The sequence below is a fragment of the Pleurodeles waltl genome, chromosome 1_1, assembly GCF_031143425.1.
Source record: "Pleurodeles waltl isolate 20211129_DDA chromosome 1_1, aPleWal1.hap1.20221129, whole genome shotgun sequence".
Classification (NCBI taxonomy): domain Eukaryota; kingdom Metazoa; phylum Chordata; class Amphibia; order Caudata; family Salamandridae; genus Pleurodeles; species Pleurodeles waltl.
In genome coordinates, this window is record NC_090436.1 from 706,963,372 (window position 1) to 706,984,260 (window position 20,889).

Consider the following 20,889-nt stretch of genomic DNA (forward strand, 5'->3'; position numbering starts at 1 on the left):
GAAGCCGTTTTAACTGAATGCTACCTGTAGCCTTGCAAAGGCTCTTCATTGTTTGTTTATAAGTGTGTTCTTGACGAAAATCGAAATTGTAATTTCTATACACCACGAGGGTTTACTTCAATATTAATGTCTCGAGTTTAAAAGCACGTTATTGCACTTTTATCGTTGTAAAAAGCATATTCTTTCTTTCATGCAAACAACTGGCGTATTATTTTTTTTAAATTAACATCAGGTAAGTCATTTTTGTTGTTTAGCATTACGAGCATGAAAACATCCGTGAGAACATGCTGTGTCCCTTTAAAATGGCCGCTCTGTTTCCGTCCTTCCCTTGTTCATTTGCTATTCCGGTGCCGCACCCGCTCCAGTAGGATTAGTGAGTGGGCGGGGTACTGTGGGTTTTGGAAGTTGTGTTGCTGGAGTGTCCTGCGTGTGCCGGATACCGGCTCTGCAGCCGCGCTGTAAACCAGTTTAACAAACGGGCGTATACCGAAGTACTGCGCTTCAAGGCTGAAGGTGAGACTGGGTGACACATGATTTTATCGCTGCTTCTTGAGGAACGTGTGCCATAAGGGAACTGGGAGCACTTGCTATTGGAAACCAGTATACTTCTTTATGTAAACTTTGCGAGAAAAGTAAGGTCCAGTTCGTTCGCGAGATAGTGCCCCCCCACCTGACCGAATCTCTCTGGCATTTATTTGATACGCGAACTCTTGAGTTTGACCCCGTTGATTCTCTTGTTTGACAAGCAGACGTGGCAAGCATCCTCGAGCCCTTCAGTGCGCAGGTACCTCATGGGGCATGCTGGTCAGTGTGGTTTCTTTGGAGTGAAGGGGCTACCGGGCTATATAGTGGTTGCCAGGCTGTAACAGTTTTATACTTTTTTTGTGACTTAAGATCAGAAAGTGCATATAGAATTCACCGGGCAAGCATAGTTGGTGCGTAAAACGGAAAAAAACTAGCAGTATATGTCATGACAACGCCAGAGATCTCAAAATAGATATGTTAATATATATTGATGATGTTCTAGGAACCCTTGGTACCAACCACTTACACCTGTTTATACCACTGTTGCTGCTAGGTTTATTGTACCGATGATGCTACTGTGTTATTACTAATATGGGTCCCAATAATCTTGGTCATGTCTCCAAAAGTAGAGTACTAAGTCCTACCAGTGCACTAGTACTAATACTGCAGGTGTCAGTATTAACGGTGAAATTGCGCACCTCCTAAGCAGTTCAAATTTCATTAAAACAAATCTTTATTCTTCAGACGAGTGGTAATTCTGTGTTATATTACCATGTATTAAACATTATTGTGAAATGCATTCAACTTTCTGTCCATAATAATAACGTTTTGATAATGGTACATTGTAATGATTCCAAATTACAGTGTGGGCGTCAATGTAAACGTGTCGGGTTTCCGAGAACTCGCTGTCAAGCGAATGTATACTGGTTCTCCAGTAATCTTACCAAAACAGATACAAAGATAGTTGGGGCCATATAAAGCGGTAAGGACAACTGTTGTTATTTAGAATCACTTTTTTAAAGTAGTGTTGCGTGATTGTTGTGAATCGCTTTTAAAAATGTTAATTCAGTCGCTACCCCAAGCTTCGAACTCAGCTCACAACTGTGGAATACCAAGAAGTGACCCTCATCTGCACCTGACATTAGGACTACGTGCCTGCCTTTGTGCGAAAGATCGTTATATTGAGAGCGTTAGTTGTGGAACTCAAAATGCAAAAACTCCATAACGTAGTCATCGCCCTTAACTCTCACGCATGTTTGTAAACAACATGCCATCATTATTGTGCATGGATTTACAAAACATTAATAACTAAGATTGTTTGGCATTAAATCACGCTATGGTGGAAATATTAATAGTGCTTTCAACAAGTAGCTAAGAATCATCTTTTTCTTCCCATTATAAGCAATTAGACTGTGGGCATTCAGATGTGACAGCCGAGAAAATATTCATCAACCTAAATAGTTGAGTTCGGCAGTTTACCAAAACACCCCAACAAATCTAATTCTGTCATTCTTGCCACAGCCTGGCCTCACTGTTTGAGGACTGAGATGGTGGCATAGCCCCTAAGTGAAACATTACCTTGCTGATCAGTTTGCCTGCACTGCTGTCTTTTCTCTTTTTCTCTAATGCATCCTGGTACCTCGTGGATTAATCTGTCTTCCTTAAACTGCCTACCTATAGATGTGGAATTTCTGCAGTATTAAGGCTCTTTTGTAAAACCTAGTTTACTAGCAGGCATCCTGTGGCCAAACAAAACGCAGGCTGCCAAGGTCACAAAATGAACCTTTGACTTGTTAGTCCTGATAGCTCATTGGTTAGCAAGCTTCAATTAGCTACAGAATAAATGTGGACTGAAACATGCTTAGTTAGGATCATATCACAGGGGTGTGGAAATTGTTGAATAATCTGCTTGTCCATGGGACAAAATGCAACAGAAATCTTCATGTCCTGCAAGACAATAAACTTGTCCCACCTATTCTCAAATCAATTATGTGGGCTGACACAGAAACATACGTGGATTCTGTTACAGTCTGCTCTGGCCAGTTCCTGAAGCTTTCTTTTTTTTTTTTTTACACAGTAGTAGTCAGAGATGACTATGCTAATAGAATTTTCACAAAGCTTACTGACAGGCTGGTGCCCTCGATCTGCTCGGCAGCACGGGCAAAGTCATTTATGCATTAGGCAGTGCCTAACATGAAAGTTTTGCATAACATGTGCCTAACTTGGGCCTGACTGAAGCAGAGATACTGCCAGCAAAGAAACCCATGTACTTCCAAAAAGGCTGGAAGAAACAACTCATTTGGACATTCTACAAATGTGTAAGAAATACAGATGTTTGTTGCAGAAGAGGATGGGTTCCAAAAAAGTTTTGTATAAGGTGGCAAAGATGTCCAACGTGGGACCATGAGGGCAGGTCGGAATCCATGGCCAGACTTTCAGAATTGCCACTGACTATCCCAATGAAATTAAATGAATATTTATTGTATGTGATAATCCTGAAAATCTAGTATGGGTTTGACCCTCCTGGGCACAAGTTGGACACCCCTAGTCTTTTTGGCTGTTTAAGGCTCTGTAGTTTGTCAATGCTTGTTTCAACTTTGGTTTGGAAATGACACAGATTTTCAGTTTATTAGCTTCAAAATGTAGATCTGCACTTGTAAAAAGATTCACTTACACCTACATTTTCTTATGAGTAAATATTAACCGAGGTGTGAGAAGGTGTTTCAGGATGGGACTGCCCTGGGAAGTTTGTACACACCCACAAAATAATGCATTTGGGAGTATTCAAAAATCTTCCCACAACCCATTCTAATCATGGACAGGGCCAAATACTTAATCATATCAAAGGTCGGACTACATCAGTGTCTAGGGTGGCAGAGGGGGAGAAAACGCCACCTAATTTTGTGGGATTGTAGGGAAAGGTTTTTCCACATGGCTGAAGAAGAAAAAAGTTTTAAAGTGCAGCTGCGCTAAAGTGCAAAAGATGGGGTAGGCATCAGTACAGGTGCAATGGCAAAGTTGACTGATTATAGAAAAAGCACAGCATTCCTAAGCCAGATTTTAGATGTACTGGAGGAGCTGCTTGTGGATTCCAGCACTTCGATATCAGAGTACAGGACTAAGGTGCATTGGAAGAGCTGCTGTCAATATTTGCCTTCATATTTGTTAGTGCATTATTCTGAACAGCTGACTTTTGGTTAGGCCCAGCACTTTTTGTTCAACCTGGACATGTGCATTTCATTACAAAAACCTTTCTCCTTACTTGGAAAAGGGAAGGAATCTGCTTACTTTAGCCCAGGCATTCTGTCCCATCTCTTACTAGGCAGTCTGTGTGTGGGAAAATATACCCATTTCCTGTTTTTGGCTGCAAGCACATACGTTTTGCAGCTTTGTCCCCATTTACTTTGATTTAATGTCTAGTTGCCTGTCGGACAAAACAGATAGTAAATCTTCATGCCCCTGACAGAAATCAATATCTCTGGCGATATGCATTCCCCAGCCCTGATATCATTATAACTCTATTCCGGCCACAAGAAGTGACCATAAAAGCGCACGCAATAAAAGCAACATGCGTTATAGAAAAATAAATAAGATATAGGAAATAAACCTACAAGAATAAAAACACATGCTCTGGGTCATAAAAGATGCATCTACAATAAAAATGCCCCGCTCAAAACAGTAGAGATTTTCTCCTAAGTGCATATTTTAAACAAGCATTTGCAATGCAATGGGTCTCACGTTTGCTCGAGTTAGAGCTTTTGGCATTGTGAATTCCTAACTGGACTTTTCTTGCCACTTAAATTGAAAAGTAGAACAGTTGACATAAGCAAGTCATTTCAAAGCGCTATGGCCTCCATGAGTGTGATGGAGAGGCACAAAAGGAAAAAGACGTTTGCTCGCAGTCAAACATACTGGCAAAATGTGCAATTAACCATGTAACCAGGTTGGTCCCCAAGGAGAGACAAACTAAAAGCATTTGCCAATGTTATCAAAAGATTTTTGAAAGGCAAGCCCACGAACGAGTGAAAGTGATAAGTGTGAGGTGGGCGTGGTTATAAGCCCACGTAGATACCAACACGTCGGAAAAGCAGCGCTTGCGTGCTGCTATGCTCGACCTAAAAAGAGCAGATGTTCAAACAAGTGGTAGGAGAATCTAACTGTTGTAAGTACACCAGAGCAGCCTTTGCGGATCTAACCTCCTTTTTATGGATAATTGGGATTAAAAACTGCATAGAAAGGTCTTTAAAATAATTACAAAATAAGATAAAATAAAATGCAACAGGCTTTGTGGAGGCGGATTCAGCACAAGGGCATAAAAGCGCCATTGCAGGGTCATATTGGTATAAGGGAAACCCCAGACTCCACCGCACAAAACCCAGCCTAAATCTGGTGAGCAAGCACCTATCCCAAAAGGTATCCTTCATCACAAGATAAGGCTCAATAGAGGGGGAAAAATTAACTTTAACATAGTCCCTAACGGACCACTTATCAAATTCGAGACTCTTCCCCCAAGAGCCTGGACCTATTTATGAAGGCATTTTTGACGTCCAGGAGAGGGGCCATAGGTTTCTTTCCAATATTCTTGTGCAAACACCCCACTGCACTGGCATATTTGCTCCTCACTGTGGTAATGTATGGCTCCCAGCTAAAGCTGGTGTCCATGACCACATCAAGGTACCAGAACTCTGGGACCTGTGCAACATGCCCACCATTAAGCACAATACTGTACAACATATAGCTCTTCCGATTACATACCATGGTGAAGGTTTTTGCTTGATTAGTAGCTACGCCCAGGAAGCCCATAACGGATACAAATTCCTGGAATAGATTATGAAGGCCGTTTGGGGTTCTAGATAATAAAAGCGCATCATCTGTGTATAGTAAAATTGGGACTTTTTTTCCAGCCAATCATGGAGGCATCTGGGATTGCACCAGATTGAGCTGCTCTAAATACATTAATTTACAAAAGAAATAAAATTGGTGCCAATACACAGCCCTGCCTCACCCCACGTTCTAACTTAAAACTGTCAGACCTCTCCCCAAGTGGGCCAAATCTCACAGTCAAAATGCAGAGCTCTTAAAAATTGGAACAACTTTGCCTCTACCCCCAAGTCTAAAAGAATCTGCCACAGTTTGGAATGTACCACGCTATCAAAGGTGCACTGAAGGTCAATAAAGGCCAGGCAGACCAAGCACTTTCTAGCCATTGTGTGTTTGCCCACCAAAAGGTATAGGTTTAGAAAATGCTTGATCATGCTGAGACCCTCTCTGAACACATACTGCACCTCCGTCACCGTGTTGGTCCCTTTCAGCCAAGTGAGCAAACGCTCTAGGATTACCCGCCTGGCTATCTTGACTGCAGAGTCTAATAATTGTAGGGCTCGAAAAATCTACTTAACCACTCTCTATGGCGTGTTCTATTTTGTGAGGTCCAGCTATTTTTAGATTCCACTCGACCCTTCTGGTGAGTGGACAAAGAACAGGTGTTCTGTTTAGTCAGAAGCTGAATTAGCAATTAGGATGCCTTTTAAATCTTATTCTTGTCACAATTGCTCTGGGTTCAGAGACAGAGGTCAAAAGTCAGTTTGTCTTCTTGCAATGCAAATAGCAGAGTTCCAGGATTTTGTAAGGTGAACTGTCTGACCTATGTGAAATGAAAGGCTTTTAGTATCAGTTTTTTCCTAACATACAACATTTATATAACTAAGTCAACTTTACAAACATTTCAGAACATATTTCAGAAGCTGAAAAAAAAAAAGGTCAGAACAGTTTACTTGGTGATGTGCAAATGATAAATGTTTTCTGAAACCCAATATTCACAGATTATTGTTAATACACTATATAGTTTTATCAGTAAAGCTGCAAGTTAGTGGGAAGGTTTTTGGACATTTCTTGGAAATTTACTGTCTGTAAATGACACTGTGCTGTCACATCATGCTTTAGTAGTATATTTATTAAAAATGAGTGTTTAAACATAAACTGAGAAATACTCCTGCCCTGATAGTAAACTAAGAGGCAAGTGATGAATAGTTTGTGTGTACCCTATATGTGGGCTAGATTTATTATAAATGGAGCAGACGTTTAGTGTATTTAATCAAAAAAATGATTTTTTTTTTACAGCAGAAATGCTGAACTCCCATATATGAAGATGCACTCATATGTGAGAATGAAGAAAAAGGTGATTGTAAAATACAATTTTTGTCTAGGATCACACAATGTGAGACCTGTTTCCAGGTCAAGTACATTACAGTTAGGTTGAGTGACCTGCAGGTCTAGTAAAATGCTTATGATTTTTGGAGGCCTGAATGTGATAGGACGATAACACCAGGGAGAAGTAGGGTCGCCCTTCTTGACGATGGGCACAATAACAGCAGTGTGCCAGGAGGGGGGAATAGCTACCTTGCAGTTTGCATTGAAGGAATTACAAATAATGGGGGCCTTATTATAAGGTCTCTTATAGATTGCTTCTGGAACTACTTCATACGAAATTGCCTGAAAGTGGTCCACCCAGACCTCCTTACTGATAGATGTAACTATCGAGTTGGGCTTGACCACCAAAGGACTACTTCTGTTCACTTCACACCAGAGAGCTCTAGTGTCCTTCAGCCTACACGTGTTGATCAAATTGCACCAGAATTCATTTTACAGTTCCTTGGTTCTGTTCCGTTTTGCAAATTTTTATATACTGATCGACAACTTCTAAGTTTGCTAGCATCCCATGGAAATTCTCGAAGTACTTAATTTAGTGAGATTGATGCCTGTCTACATGCCTATAAAAACCGCCGGGGCTCCACCTGGCCAGATTTACAAGGCTTCAGTAGCAGTTTATTAATTTCTGTGTTCAGATGAGCAAAAGAATCAGCTCGCTTACTATAAGCCATGGTAAGGCTAAAGCAAGTTAAGAACCAAGGGATAGCATAGGGAACTCACACTGGAAAACAAAGACCTCATGTTCACACTCCTCCAAACCAGATGCAATCCCTGAAATTTAACTGATAAAACGGTTGGCTCTTTACCCATAGTTCCCCCTCTTAAATAAATAAAATGATACACACATTGGATTATGATTTCTGTGAATGCTAGAGACTACAGCGGCACCCTTCACCCTGGATAGCAATGTCCTGGAAACAAAAACCTAATTAATTACTGAGGAATAGCAGCCCCTCTCAAAAGTAGCATTGGCTGGATAGTTAGGGTCACAGACCTCGGTAAAATTTACAAGGCCCAGCGAGTTAACAGCCATAGGGCATCATCCCTCTTGTCTCTGTACAAAGGGCCAGACTCAAACCCCAGATTAATCCCGTCTTTGTCAATCCCAATTTGGTATTGTATTGAAGTGGCCACAAAAAAGCTAGCTTGACCTCCAAGTGGTCAATGAAATTGTGAACCACATTATAAATTATCAGAGCAATCAGACTCAGGCCATTATAAAAGTTAATAAAAACTGTATGAAAATGATCAGGCCTCCTAATAAGAAGAGCTTGAAGCAGAGGGCAGTTAGAGGGAATCACACTCACTCTACAATCCATAGTGGTCCTAACCTAGGCTGTTAACCCAATCCTTGCACGGCCAGATGATGAGAGGATTGCAGTAACATGAAAAGAATAAAACCTATCCCTACACAGAATATTAACAGTACAAGTTTCCTGGGAGAAAATCCAATCATAACCATAAACAAAATTAATTCAGTCCTCCTGATCCAATTTACTGGCCTGCTCTGCAATGTTCCAGAAAATAACTTTGACTGCCTGTTCATAAGAAATACTCAGTTCAGGGCCATCCATGTAATAAAACTGACAGGAATCAAAAAGATTAGGCTCCAACGGGCCCCCTCCTAATAGCTGGGTGCACACCCCTATGGAGTCCTGGACTACCGGTCGCTTGTTGCACCTGGCCACTACCAGAGCCCGGGACTCCAAATCTTCTCCAGGAATCAGTCAATCATTGTCTAATAAATCCCCAAAAAGGGTAAAATGGTTATGCATGGGCAAAGTTGGAAGGGGAGGCTGTACCAATTGATGATAGAGGCCTCACCTACAGAGCTCTTGCCCAGATCCCTGTAGAAAAAACTCAGGGGAAACTACTTAATACTTCTGTTCTTAACAAACCCTCCTCTAGATGCCCGGATCAGTTCCCCAGCAGTCTCAAAATGGCTAAAAGACATAATAACACAATCCCCCTCAAATTACTTATGCACGTTCCCGACTCGCCCACCCTTCTAGCCATCATCATTTCCTGGCAGAGGTTACCCTGACCCCTGATGTTCCCATGCAGCCAATGCACAGCTTTGTTCATTAGGCCAGTCCTAGACCGCTTGGTGCTAGCACCGGAACATCCGCCAGGACAACCACATAGGGACAGGCTACAGGTGGTAGGTCGCACTGAGAAGAATTCAGGTGAGCTGGAGTTTCCTTGCTGGATGCAGGTTGGTGAGGGCGATTGGGTTTCAAGCCCCCAAGCTTGGAAAACAGGCAGAGGAGTGCGCTGAACAGAGGCTTCCTCTTCGGCATGGAAGATTGAGGGTAACAAGAAGTCCCAACAGATTGGCTGGATCACCCCAGGCCTTGCTAATCAAAGGCTGCACTGCCCTCCCCCCGACCCATCCTCCTTACCTCTGTCCCTGCCCTGGTTGCCCCCCTCAGACCCTGCCTCCTCGTGACTGGCCCTGTGAATACAATCATCACTGGGTTGGGGCAAAAGGTGGTCCAACTTTAATTCAATAGCTCCCACCATGGCATAGAGAGGGTCCAGTTTCTTAGAAAAGGAAGCTTCAAGATCATCAAACATCTGGGTGAACTTCCCCAAAATGAATTTGTCATGTAAAGGACCGGTTAAAGAATCAGGTGGTCTCTTTGGTCTTGAGCCGCTAAGGGATCTGGGGCCAGATGTAGGTAGGTATCATTTTGCGACTTGCAATTTGCGAGTCACAGCGACTCGCAAATTGCAACTCGCAAAACCAAATGCAGAAAGGTGTCTCAGACAACTTCTTCGACTCGCTATGGGGTCGTAAAGACCCACCTCATGAATATTAATGTGGTGGGTCGCAGTTTGCGACCCCATAGTGAGTCCATGCACTCACAGGGATGGTGGCCTGCTGGAGACAGCAGACTGCCATGTCTGTGACTGCTTTTTTAATAAAGCAGTTTTTTTTTTTTCTTTTTGCAGCCCGTTTTCCTTAAAGAAAAACTTCCGAAACCATTTGGTTTCGGTTTTTTCAGAGCAGGCAGTGGTCCATAGGACCACTGCCTGCTCTGAAAAAACATTTTTTTGGCATTGACAAAGGGGAAGGGGTTCCATGGAGACCCCTTCCCTTTTGCGAATGAGTTACCACCCACTTCAAGTGGATGGTAACTGCGAGTTGGTTTGCGACCGCATTTGCGGTCACAAAGCAACTCAGCATGGCGATGCGGTCGCAGATAGGAAGGGAACACCCCTTCCTATTTGCGAGTCGCAGCCTCAAATTGCGAGTCGGTACCGACTCGCAATTTGAGGTTGTGCATCGCGTTAGGCCTTTTGCATGCCGCAAACTGCGTTTTTCGCAGTTTGCAACGCGCAAAAGGCTTCCTACATCTGGCCCTTATTCTGTTTCCCTACTGCAGCCCTGGTAACTGCTCCCTGATATTGAGAGAGAGAAGAGCCCCTTGCACCACACTATTCAACAAAAGTTCCTCAAGCGGGAACCCCTCCCAACAGGATGACCTGCAGATCTGCATCCCAAGGGAGGAAGCTTCAGAGAAGCCTTTGGTATTGTCCTACCTTATATTTGTTTTGATAATTTACTTTTATAAGGGGACACTTAAGGGTAACCATCCATCTACTCTCATGAGGTCGAATGAACCTTTGGACTCAGATAGGTGTGAGTGTTTGGCTCTGAACAAAACGAAGTCAACAATAAATAAAACCAAACAATACCATCATTAATCAACATTAGAGTCAGTAATTTAAACATATGAAGACCTATTTGGCCATGAATCACCACACCAGTTTAGTAAAGTTCAAACTTTTATTTCCCTTTAAATTAACAATGCTAAGATCACATAAACCAAGCGCAAAACCAAATAATAAAGATACATGAATAACACAGACTGACCAAACCTTCTAAAGAATCTCAGCTTTGACAGAATATGAATCATTAGGCACTCAAGAATCCCCAAACAGAATAACAGCAATATCAGATGCATAATTGAAACTGAATACATTGAGTTAACACAGATGTATTATTCACAATCAGTTATTTTGCACAACCAAATTCAGAATGTGATATTGTAACTATTACCCTAGTTAGATTAAGCATGTTGGACTTCATGCAAAAAGAAGAGAAAAACAAATTTGGAAAACAACTATCTGTGGCATTTGGAAAAATAGTGGTTGGGGTTTCTAGACGAGAAAACACGAAAACCTGCAAGAAAGACAAATGCACAAACTAATGTTATACCTCTCCTTAATGGGTTCAGCAGGCAGCGAAGTCTTCAGTGGAGCACCTTCTAGTCATCTTCAGAGGACAGTGACTTATGGCAACAGTTCAGTAATATTTGGCCTTAATGCATCTGAACTGTCAGTGGCATATAGCACATTATTTCACTAGCAGAAATAAAAGCACATCTGAACTCAGCCAGGAACAAGGAAGAACTGCACTCTAATCAGCAGGGAAAGAATTCTGCATACGACTGATCACAGCAAAGGACAAAGCAAAATATCCTGAAAGTCTGAGCTTACATCACAATATTAAAGTCCTAAAAAGTAATTGGAGACTCTGCCATTGGTTAGACTATGGGGTGGTTTTGGACATTGGTTAGATTATGGGATAGTTTTTGACAGAACCAATTAAAACTAAAGCACGTTTCTTCATGTTTCACTTCTTGTGTTCTTTTCTCCCTCATTGGTTCAACTCCATTCACTGCCATCACCAGTTTCTGCCAGAGAAATAAAATGTTTAAACTACTGAAAGCTGTTGTTTTCTGTGGAACACTATCTGGCAGGAATTAAACAAATGTTTCAAATACAGCACAAGAACATTTCTCTCTGACATTAGATCATCATACAGGATGTTTCAGAAAAAACAGAAAACTTTCTAAGCATCACATTTATTTCATTCTGAATTAGTTTATCATAGGTCTTTTTAAAAACACAGTAAAATGTGCAGTGCACAACATTTCATAAAACTCAAGCTATTTATTTTCTGAACATGTAATTATTTTTTCATTACTCTTAGTAAAACACAAAATACACTTAGATAGTTATTTATTTTCATTTTCAAAATGTGTCAATTATCAGTGTAGGGCTCATTTTCATTTCAGCCTTGCACTTTTAAATGCACATTTTTGTTTCAGTTAATCACACAATTTTATTAGTAATTTTCACACTAACCGTATGCAGAACTGGCCTTTCTTGGAGGGAAATGCCCACCTCCTTCCCCCGCCCCAGGGCCCATCTGGCACATGAACAGGTGGGAAAATTAGCTATGCAGGAGGTGTGCTGCGTTTCCAGGGTGGGCACACACCTCGGGTGATCAGCCTGACAGGAACCCAGCCTCAGGAATTCCGCCACCTTGGATGTGTGGTGGAATTAGGAATTCTGGGACAGGGAGATACTCACTCCTCAAATTAAGTGGGGGTGTATTGACCCCAATGGTAAGTAGCCCACTGAATACTACCCTTCACTCCCCTTAATGCCCCCTAAATTGAGTATTTAGGGGACCCCCTGGTAGCAGGACTTCAGATCTTCGCTAGACACAAAAGGAGTGGACAAGAAACCCACTGACCCTAGAGCTGAGAAGCACAACTGACTTGATGCCAGCCCTGCCAGCCTACCTACTGCACCTAACCCTCACAGAGCAACTGACCTGTCCTACTGCTGCAGCCTCCAAGAAACCAGAAGAGCTGCTTGTGCATTTCGCCAGGAAGAACTCTCTTGGAGCAGAGGAGCTGCTTCCCTGCAGGCACCCAAAGAAAGAACTGTGAGGACAGCGGACAGTAAAAAACCCAACGCCAGACAGCACCACTGCACCCGAGCCGCCTGGCCCTAGTTGAAGTGGACCAGTGGTGCCAGCATGGTTCCCTGGCCGTCAGAGACAGAGCCCCCTTGAGCTCACCCACTGTGGACTTTCCAATGGCGTCTGCAGCCTGTTTCTGCAGTATACTTCCCACCCTGTACCCCCATCCCCCGCAACAGCTCCACAAGTGACCTGAAGACAAAGACCTGATGCCTCGGGACACCTCTGCACCTGTCTGCCCAGGATAGAGGAGAAGAGAACCACGGGTGTCCCCGCGTCTCCCAGCCTTGTGAAACCTGAGCCCACTTGTTGGCTTGGTCAGACTGGACCACTGGCCCACGCCTGCAGCCTGTTTCTGTGGTCCTCCCTCCAACCGCGAGTGACTCCTGCATCGAACCAGATGCCAAAAGTCAGCACTGCACCCGAACCCCACAGCCCGAGCAGAAGTGGACCAACAATGTCACTGTGTGCCCGAGGACCTCAAGGGTTGAGCCCCCTGTGGGTTCCCCCTGATTGACCTTCCATTCCCAACTTGCAGCAATTTCCCGACCAGACAGTTTCCCATTGAAGTGAATGGGACACCTGATACCGTAACACACCTCTGCACCCGGACGTCCCAGAGCGTCCCGAGGTGACCTGTTGGTGTGGCCTTGACCCCTTCCCCCATACTCGCCTTAAGTCTTGGAGCATAGCCCGTAAGTCGCTGTGAAGTGTCCAAATGCAGTGCATATTTTCCTCCTGTAGGATAACATTACCCAAAAATTGCAACTTTAAATTTTTTAAAAAAATCTATAACTCGAAAAGTACTCACCTGATTCTGATTATCTTGGTATCAAAGTTTATATAACAGTACCTTTTTTTTTATTTATTTATTTTTATTTTTTTTATAAATAGTCATCTGTTTTCTTTGAGTGTGTGTCTCACTTACTGTGTGCCTTATATGCGTAGCACTATCCTCTGTTAAGTCTAACTGCTCGACCACACTATAACAAAAGAGAGCATTTGGGATGTCATTTGTGCCTCTGTGATACCTCTGGTGTTTGCTTGGACTGTGCACAGTGTACAACATTTTGGACTACTATATAAAGAGCCAGCTTCCTACAACCACATACTTGGACCACAGGTTTGTGGAGCTGAAGGTGACCCCCTGGTAGGAAAAATTGTCTCTGTAATTTTTCCCTTTGTATAAATAATGACCTGGGCTGTTTTTCTTACCAGGCTTTATCGTCACGACAAACGTTTTTTCCCTATTAACCTTAAGCCCCAAACTCTCCACAAAAATCACAAAGTTATATAAAAGAGATTGAAGTGAATTATCTGTGTGAGCTGTGAATACAGCATTATCTGCGTAGAGTAAAATAGGTACGGAACAAAAGACTGTACATGGCACATCAGGAATTTGGCTATCAGATTTGTATCTTTTCTATCCACATACAGTGGAAATCAAATGGGCCAATATGCAACCCTGTCTACCCTCAGATCCAATAGCAGTTTCCATAGCAGCGAGCGGACAAAAGGTTCATAAGGGGCAAGTAGAGAGCCTCCTGATTGGCCATCATATACATATTGATCATCATTGCCAGATTTAGACATTGTTCAGTCTTGCTGATTCCCTTTTTAAAATCATACTGTACTTTTATTTTCCAGTGGACAGTCTTTCAGTCTGGCCACAAGTATCCTACGAGCCACCTTGAGGGAAGTGTCCAAAAGGAAGACTGGCCTGTAACAAGCTAGGTCTGCTTTATTTCCCTTTATAATAATTTGGACAATCGCCAACTTCTTTTATGATGGAGGACCCACTTTTGCAACTGCATTTAAAACATTAGTGAGCAACTGAGCCCATAAATCAACCCATCCAGTGAACTAATCTAGTGGCACCCCCATCGGGCCTAGGTGCCTTTCCCTTATAGCACCAAGAAAGTGCAGCAGTATCTTCCTATAGTCAAAAACAATGGCCCATACCAAACCTGTCCCATTAATCCTATCTGCATTTACTATAGCCACCTCCCAGGAGACTTCCACGGTAGAAGAAATAGCAGAAAAATTGGAAAACCACTCAGCAGGAGGAATGTTAGTTTCATTTGTGGGGCCTTGATCCTTCCTTAGAAAAGGGGTATCAACAGTTCTCCATTATGCAATATTGTCCCCTCGTCTGCTAGCTTCCATTAACTCTGCCCAAGCCTCATGCCTGAGCATTTGCCTCCTGCTTTCCATTGTTTTCTTATAGTATGAGCTACACTCTTTGATGGGCTCTGTGTCCCTCGGGACAGACTTAAGGGTATCCCCGAAGGTCCTGTGTGCGCCCCTACAGGCTTTCACAAACCAACCCATGATTTTACACATTCTAAGGAGGCGCATTAGCCCGGCCTTTATGGTGGAGATCAGAAGCAAAGGACTGGACTATAATGTTCTCAAGCGTGCTCTCATCTAAGTACAACTCGATCTGTTCTCTGTGTGAACCTACTAGCTCTCTTAAAAAAAATTCTCTTTTTTTATATTTTTTTTTATCCCCATTTCAGGGCCACCCCATTTTACTTATTGCTAACTCCTTTCCTGATAGGGTCTTCCTGTCCTTCTTGAAGACGATTTCAAAAACAGTGATCCGATGACTGTGTTTCTAAGGTATATGTAAGGTGCATAAACATCCCTAACAATGGTACCTATATTGCCGGACACAAGTATAAAATCAATGGTGATTTGTTTACCATGTCCTACAAAAGAGGGCGATTTCATCTCGGATGAACTGTAAAAGTCAGAAGGAAACATAAGAATGTACCTAATTAAAAGGTTGTTCAGACCTTCCTCATATCTTGAGTGCAAGAAATGTGAATTAATCTCCTCTTCATCATCCATCATGCCGCACATCCCACTTGCATTTAAAGTACAGCATAGTATGTTAAGACTATATATACATATTGCTCGAACATGAGTTTAAAAATAATTCCATTTCCTCATCTAAAACGGAGATTAACACTCGACCTCTTCACTTGGGTCAATTTGAAATAGAAGAGGAACACTGAACCCAGATCAGAATACAATTGGGCTCCACGGGTGTATTTAAATACCCTAGTGGGACCACAATGAGTTTAATAACCTCACCCAGGTATTTTGCTAAAGCTGTAAGGGCCTTCTTGGGAAAATTAAAGTTTACAGTTCAATCCATTGCATCTTCCTTACAATATTAATGCCTTTTAAACATACTAAAATGTTCTGGATCCCATATTAATCCAATATTTTACATTATTTCTTAGCTCCTCTCACCCTTCAACGTGCTCACAAGTCAAAGGGGGAACCCTTTTAAAACAATCAAGTACCATGTACTTTTTTGTGACAAGTGCAAAAACGTAACATCTCTACCTTCCCTCGCTGATGCTTGTATTTCTGATTGTAAACCATAACCCTTCCCAGACCATAGGCTTGTGTCATTGGGTACTCTGGCCAATGAGGCATCCCTATTTGTACTGCGCTTATCAACTGGACCTGACTAGGTAACTGGCATGCATGCCCCCGTACCATTAGGACTCCTCGACCAGTGCCTCCCATTCTTTTACAAAACAGCTGCATTAGAGCGCTGTTTCATAGCTGACTCTGGACTCTAGACTAGATAAAATAGGTTTAACCCGTTTATTTTAAACATGTTTTCTAAAGAATATTACTCCAAATACTCTGCATCTGGATTTTTAACCCATCACCTCCCATGTCAAGAAAGTTGAGGAATACTTATCCACCGGTGATGTTTTTTTTTTTTTTTTTTTTTTTTTTTTAAATTTTTTTTTTTCTTTTTTTTTTTTTTTCCCCTTTTCTCTCTGGGTCGGAATTTACTTTTTGAGTAATCATGGCTACTTTAGGTGCATGTTTTTGCTTTTGCCTGCAAGACAGCCCTTTCATCTTCTTCGTAGGCGGCACTTACTGTTGTCTAGAGAGGAGGTGTGTTCATTCGCCAAGGAGTCATCAATTGCTCAAGGATTAATCCTGGCCTGCTGGGACTACGTCAGTATGTAAAAGTTTTCCCTTTCTTCTCCCGTCACCAGTCGTGTGTTGTCACTCTATATTCCCACCCTCACTTATTGAAATTTTATTGCAAGCCTTCCCTTCAAGGTATTTATCTCTTTATTTAAACACCCATCGCATCCGAGAGAAAAGCAATACTGGGTACACCCAGATTTACATTCTCAGGGCAGTGGCTTGCTGCTTTTCTTTTCACTGTACTACCAATGTTATACAACTACACAGGGCACAATTAAAATAAGGCGGGGAGGGCCTAGCTCAGCCTCATCCTATCGCAGGCGGGCCTGCTCTTGATCCGGTCTTCACCTGGGCACGCATTGCGGTGCGCTTTTTACAGCGGGCTCACAGCACCCTTTTTGTTGTGTCAGCCCTGCATCTTCGGTCTGCAGCGTTATGGGCCTTGTTATCCTGGCCTCTAGTGTAAAGTGACAGGCAAAGCAGGAACCTTGTCTGAAGAGTGCATAAGAAGTGTGTAAATCTCTTCATTACTATTAATGGTACCACTAGATTTTCACTGTTCTTCTACCACTACTATACACATTTCTCTGACTAAAAGTAGCACTGAAACTAGTGCTGCTACTATCACATGTAGCACTACACTAGTGGCATATTGCGTAATGTATTCTCAAAGAATCTAACCTCCGGGTCATACCTTGGGGTCGACTCAGTCTATCATCCTTCTGAAGTCAATAAACTGAGCACCGTTTGAGTTGGATAACACAGTTTTTTTAGTCTGTTATCCTGTCCTCCTTTCACTAACTTTCTTTGACAAAGTCTATGAGGAGGTAACTCTACAAGTAAGTAAACTGGTGTATAGATTAATTTATGAAATAGATTCAAACTATATTTTACTCACTGAACCTTGGATGCGTCCAAAGCTGGGTTTAACAGAAACATCATGAAGAACCTTAGCATAACACTGGAAAAAGCTAACTTTCGGATTGGTATACATGTCCACATAATGCTGAGTTGTCTCCAATACTCCCAATACAAAAAAATTATATGCTCATTAGAAGTGTCCCTAAGGAACTGAAAATATAGGAGGCCTTCCAGGAGCAGTTGGTATTGTAAAGCTGTATGGTATCTTTAGAAGCATATTTAGTGGTGTGTACCACTGTGGTCAAGCCAAAGACTGGCCAGCCAAGCTGCAGGTTTTTCTTTGATTTCACTTTGTGCTTAGCGTGGTGTTTAGCTCCATGGAGCTAAAAAAACAATTTGCACTTGAGATGTAAGCTCTATCCACAGTGCTACAAAGCAATCACACTTGTGCTGTCAAAACTGTAATTTACTCTCCCAAGTATCTTGTTGAAAGATTCTGAATGCTGAAGCCATGTGGGAACCTTTGCACTTGAATGTCTCCTGTAGTTGGTCAGCTATAGAGGTCACAGAAAAGAGTTATTTTGTTCAATAATTAATGTTTTTAACTGTGGCTCTGTTGTCTTTGCTCAGTTTGGTCGCAATTGCAGTAATACCATCTCTGGTAGAGCAACTACTCTAGAAATAAATAAATAAAAAGAGAATACTGGGATAACTTGATTTTGACGCATTGCATCAAAAGTGAATCAGTTGAATTTGTTACTTGGCATTCCATGCTGAGCCATTTCAAGTGGCCTAGTGCTTGTCTCACTTCTCCAGATTTATCGGCATCCCTTACTAGACTCCTGTGTGTGTAAGTCGATATTACCTACTGTTTGGAAGGACGTCTGACCCCTATATTTAACTTCCAAACCCTTCTTACTCCTTGGTCGCATGGTAGGATGGCAACCATTGTCTTAATCAAATTCTGTATGCTGACTGTAAATTCTATTCAGATCATCAATATCACCCATGCAAATTCCGGAGGAAGCACCAGTTTAACGCTCCCTGCCATTGCTCTGATTTAATGGCATAAATCTAAGAAAATAAACAGCTGACGCAATGAATTCCTGAATCTAAGTTTGTGATGTGTTTAACTTCTGTTTGTGCTGTTAGGCACAGAAGATTAATTTGGAGGATGTGAGAACCATTTATAACTCAGACTAGAGGAATCCAGAGCCCATAATGTCTCCAATCTTTCTGTATTTTCAAAGTTGGAATGAAGATGGAGTGACCCTGTACAACTCTCCCTTTTTAATTTAATTTTTTTAATTATTTTTTTAGGCTAGGCTTGCACTATGTGAACACCATTTCTTTACATTCAAAGAGAGCAAGGTCAGGTTGCAGGGGCATTATTGTTCGGTTCGAATTTTACACACAAAACCATAGAATTTAAGCAGTTATAGTTATTTCAAGTAACTATAACTCATGCCCTAAGGTAACTATAACCCTTGCCATGCACAGTTTCCTCATCAGTATTTTTATTCCATATGTTACAAAGATAATATCAGTAATGTGAAAGATAAGCCATGAGTGATGTAATATGTGGGATAATTAGCAGGGCATGGCGAGGGTGCAAGTTCTAGTTATCTTAGAGCATGAGTTATAGTTGCTTGAAATAACTCTAACTACATAACAGCTGAATTTCTATGGTTTTGTGTGTGTAAAATCTGAACCTAGTTAGAAGGCCCCGTAACTTTTTTTTTTTTTTTTTTTAGTGAATTTCTAAGGATTAAAAAAATTCTATAACATCCCTGTAAGATTATCTAGGTTTTTTTTGTTTTTTTTTTTAACGTTGAGTAAGAAGCCCATCACAATGCACTATGGTGGTGGCTGGCCACAAGGCCTGGCATTGTGCTGCTCCCACTTAAGCTTTCTGCTCCTGACCCCCTCCTCGCCATCCGTTGTCCTGGCCCTTGCTCCCCATTACAGACTTGCTCTGTGTGGTGTATTGTGCCACTGCAACCCCTGGCGCTTGTCCTGTAAGGGCATTTTGGTGCGCCTGCCCATCTCCCTTCTGCCATCTGACTCCATGTCCCTACTCCATTCCTTCTGCCCTTTGTAATCTAATGTACTATACTTGCCAACAGCTTGAACTTGGTAAGAGGGTGATTTTGGAAAACAAAACAGGGAATTGATTTTTCCCTTTGACTTGCAACGGAAGAAAAAGCATATTTAAGTTAGGAGGCAGATAAAATGGAGCCCCTTTAGACTTAAAAACATTGTGAGTCTTCTGCCTGAATTGGGTCTGTTGGCATGTATGGTTGATCTGCCTCTTCCTTCTGCCCAAAATGGGCTGTTATTTTGCCACAGTCTGTCTTGCCTGTCCTACATGGTTGGTTTGTTGCCCCTGCCCTTTTCTCCTGCCTTCCTTGGTCTATTGTGCTGCTAGTACCCCTTCCTCCTGGCCAACGTGGTCAACTTGTTGCATCTGCACCCTCCTCCCTGCCCGCAATTATCCGAGACTGTGCCTCTGACTTCTGCCTCCCTGCAGTATTCCAATGACCAACTAGATTGCTAACATTCTATATTTATTACAGAAGTGTGGCACACCTGACGTCATCTTGATCTAACCAAAAAAATACTTAAAGCATTTATTTTAGAAATTATAAAAATGTGAGGGTCTTATTCCCATAGACATTATGGTTAGTGCTGTAAAGAAACAAAATTAAAACATAATATTCTTAAGTTCTCAAATAGGGGCAAAGCAAGTGTAAATTATTTCCTATATTTGTTTTTTTTAATCCCGTTGATTATTTGTTACCTTTAGGGGCTCATGTAAAGACATCGGGTCAAGTCTGCGCTATATAAAACTGCAAAAAAAAACAAAGAAATAAGTGTTTTGCACACTTCTGTCATCGGGCTATACTTGGGCTATATTTGGATGATATTTGTGCTACTGTTGGGCTCTTTTTTTTTTTTTCTGTGATGGCTATCTTGGGAGACTCATTTGTTATGAAGCTCTCTAATTTCCTAAATACTATATTACCCTCAGTAGAAAATGTTTTCAGTTTTCCACTTCGATTCCGTCAAGATGGCGGTCAGATGTGCCGCACTTTTGGCATAAATTCAGAATGTTGGCACTCAACTTGCACATTAGAACTCCGTAGAGAAGCTGCTGATCACTAACTGGCAGTCTGCTGCTGGTGTTGAGTGTATGTTTCAGTCTGCATGTGTGAATGTTTTAATGAAATAGAAAAGGAAGATATTTGAGAACTCACTTAAAACATGTCCTAATTTTTCTTTCTACAGCACAAGACATAGGCCCTCATTACAACCCTGGCGGACAGCGATATTTTATAGAAAGGTACTGCCAATAGCCTGTCCGTTCCTTTCCCCCAAATATGACATTGGCGGTTAGGCTTCTGACCCAGAAACAAATGTGTGATCAGGACTATTTATTAATTAATAGAAATCCGTATCCTGCTACCACTGCTTCATTTGGACAACCCTCGAAATGCACATTAGTCCCTTATCTACAAAGGAGGAGACAGTTGGTAAACAGAGCA

At 41.9% G+C, this 20,889-nt stretch overlaps 1 protein-coding gene across 1 annotated transcript in view; it reads left to right on the plus strand.

Moving 5' to 3' along the window:
• The first annotated feature begins 381 nt into the window (after positions 1-381).
• Positions 382-20,889, plus strand: part of PRRC1 (proline rich coiled-coil 1) — a 181,651-nt gene continuing 161,143 nt past the window's right edge. Inside the window, exon 1 of the mRNA XM_069227286.1 lies at positions 382-513. The gene's annotated coding sequence lies outside the window, so the exon portion shown is untranslated. The remainder of the gene's footprint in view (positions 514-20,889) is intronic.